The following is a 3583-nucleotide window of genomic DNA, read 5'->3' on the forward strand; positions in this document are numbered from 1 at the left end:
GAGCCAGGAGCAGTTCCCCAGAAGCAACATGACCACTCAGGGAGGGGAACGGATGGTTAAATACCCCTGATTCCTCACCCCGTCCTTGAAGGGACAACTCTGAGATATTTGTTCCCTGGGAGGGGAATGGATGGTTAAATACCCCCGATTCCTCACCCCATCCTTGAAGGGACAACTCTGAGATATTTGTTCCCTGGGTCTCCTGAGTAGGCCTGGGCCCTGGTCACCCCACCAATACCCCCCTCACCCATGTGCCCTCTATTCACCTTCCAATGACCCTCTCTCACTGCCCGACTCCCTCACCACACCTTCCCGGACCATCTCCCAACAAACTATTTGCATCTAAATCCTTACTTCGGGATCTTCTTTTTGGGGAAATTGAACCAAGACCACGCTTTACAAGATGCTCAGCAGGAGCTGGGAATTCAGGAAATTGCCTATAAGTGGATTTCCAATGATGAGTAATCTCCAGGGCCAGCTTTATAAGCTATGGAGCTCAGTGTGAAATGGAAGGATGAGGTCCCTTGTTGAAAAAGTACTGAGAATTTCCAGATGGTGACAGCAGAGCGTTAAGCCAAGGGCAGAGGTGTTTTGAGAGTGGGCCTGTGTGACTGCACAGGTTGCACCCCCACACCCCTCACTGGCCCTGGCACTCTTTTCATGTAAGAATTACTCCTGATAACGATGGTACCGTTTGCTGAGTCCTTCCTGTGTGCCAGACATGTGCTAAGCCCTTCAGATTGCATTATGCCATATATTCCTATGACGATCTCCTGGAATAGATATTATTTATTGGAAAATGTCTTATACTGGAGGAGGAGCATATGATGAGATGCTGAGTGGGACTTATCCTGTGGTTCTGGAATCATGACAAAGGTTGAAAGCTAAAAAACAAAACAAAACAAAAAAAGGCACCAAGTATTCCTATTATGTTAGGCAGAATAATGGCCCCCAGAGGTGTCCACATCCTAATGCCCAGAACCTGTGCAGAACCCGTGAATATTTATGTAACCTGGAAGAAGAACTTTTAAGAGATGATTAAGAATAAAGATCTTGAGATGAGAGATTTTCCTTGATTATGTTGCATCTGAATATCCTTCCTGGTTGCCAGTAATGTCACAATATGAGGCAAAAGAGGTCCTGCTCCCCATTATGAAACAGAGAGAATGACAGCTATTCCCTATCATCGCTCCTGGTGACAAGAGTGGGGCATGTACCCAGGCTTGGCCAATCATGTTCTGGGAGCTGGGACTCTGATCCTCAAGGAGTGAAGCAAAGATACAGTGAGAGATTATCCCCAGTTGAGGCAGCAAAGCATCCAGGAGCCTGTGGTGAATATCCAGGCGTGTGGGGCCCAGATGGCAGGGACAGTGTCCTAAGCAGACAGTCCCTCTCAGCAGATGTTGGCAAGGTTCCCAGCTTCTGGTGCCTTTTTTGTTCCAATCCATTTCCTGAGCTTTGTCCCTCAATATTCCCATTATTTTTATGGTTACCTGTTATCATTTCAATGCATGGCTTTTGCTACTTAAGCTTGACCTCAGTTGACCTGTGTGTTGTCACCAAGAAACTCAAACTGTCGCACTTGTCAATTACATTGTTTACAATCATCTGTTTTTAAAAATTAAGTATCAGGCATTGATTGGGACTCTCATTTCCTGGTAAAACACTGTTTTATGGGCAAATAAGATGGGACCCACAGTTCCTCGTGAAGTATAACTCAGCATAAACACAGCCTCGGTGAACTCGAAGTTCTTGGCTTCGATGCCTCTTATAAATTACAAATGCCATTCTGTTACTGTTGCTTTAACATCTTTTACACAGATCACATTTTGAAATTTATCCTTAAAAAAAGTCAAACCTTATGTATAGGGCTTGTGACACCTCTGTGCCCACATCCTTTGCTCAGAGCCCTGGCCTGTGTTCCCATGTCCATAAACTGAGTTATGGACATGGATGGCAGACTCTGAACATAGACCTCCTGTTTTTTTCTAACCATTGACGATTTTTTTAAAATCTCAAACTCATTTTTCATTTTTTATTCAATGAAACTTCACATACATGATTCCATTAAAATTTTGGGCAAAAGTAACCTTTAGGGAGCAAAACAATTTCTTATTGAACATTACTCAGGAAATAAAGACTAAGGCTAGATTTAAAAAGGAATTAGAGAAACACACAAGACAACGATGACAGAAAGTTGTCATCTTATTACGAGTGGAGGTATAATATAGTTATGCATTCATTAATGTTTATTCAATAAGCATTTGTTGATCTCCTACAACATGCCATGCATTATTACAGAAAATGTTTGATTTCTCTGATTTTGATCTCCCAACGATGACAGAAAGTTGTCATCTTATTACAAGAGTGGAGGTATAATGTAGTTATGCATTCATTAATGTTTATTCAATAAGCATTTGTTGATCTCCTACAACATGCCATGCATTATTACAGAAAATGTTTGATTTCTCTGATTTTGATCTCCTTCTACTAAGTGTCTACTAAGTACGAGACTGGGTTCTACGGTGGGGTGTTTCTGCAAGAACAAACATGCAAGATGAGGATGGTCAGGAATTTTCTGAGAGAACACCACGTCCAAGCCAGATCCCAGACCTGACCCACCTGATAGCCCTGACCTGCTTTTGCCCACGCCAGGCACAGCAGCATTGACCAAAGAGCCCTCTGTGGCCAAGTGCTTATGAGTTTATTACCGACCACACATAGGTGGTTTACGAGTGCTCTATCAGACAAGGTTCTCCGAGACTGGGTTCTATGGTGGGGTGTTTCTGCAAGAACAAACGTGCAAGATGAGGATGGTCAGGAATTTTCTGAGAGAAGGGTAATGGAAGGGACTTGCTCTACCAACAATTACAATATATGAGAAAGCAAACTAATGCATAAATAGGAGTATTGCAGTAAAAAACAAGGCAATGAAATAGAGTTCACAAAATGAGAATTTGAATCAGGAGAGAAGGTAGATTATTCAGTAGATGGTGTACATGGACAATTGGCTAGCCATTTGGGGCGAGCAGCCTCCAACATGGGAGAGTGCCATGCTTGGTGGAAAGATACCAATAAATATCACCAATGGTATAAAGTTTCTTTAATGGCACGAGATACTGGAATGTGTCTGAAAACAACAGGGCCAAACCATGCAGAGTTCAGAGGAGCATGGTCCCAGGGGAGGCCTTCCAAGTCCCACAGGCTCCCCATGAAAGCACACATACCTAGACTACCATTCTCCTGGAGGGAGAAGCACACACCCTCCTGTTCTTAAGGAGTCTCTGTGTCCTCTTGGTCCCTCCTGACTGTTCTGGAAATTCTGGCTCAGTGCTTGGTATTCGCCAAGTCTAGGTAATTCGTTTAAAATGGCTCCTGGACTTTCCTGAATGTTCACTGCAAGACAAGGAACATTAAAGGTCAATTTAATGTGACTATCCTTTGGCAGGACCAGGCCTCAGCCTGTCTAAGGACTCTTTCTTTGGGTTCTTACCCCCTCTTTATTTCAGAATATCTCCCAGTCAACCCAAAGATCAAAATATAAATATTAGTAATAATAGTCTTAATGTTAAAAAAAAAAAAA

This window comes from Pteropus alecto, unplaced genomic scaffold, assembly GCF_000325575.1.
Source record: "Pteropus alecto unplaced genomic scaffold, ASM32557v1 scaffold14, whole genome shotgun sequence".
Lineage (NCBI taxonomy): Eukaryota > Metazoa > Chordata > Mammalia > Chiroptera > Pteropodidae > Pteropus > Pteropus alecto.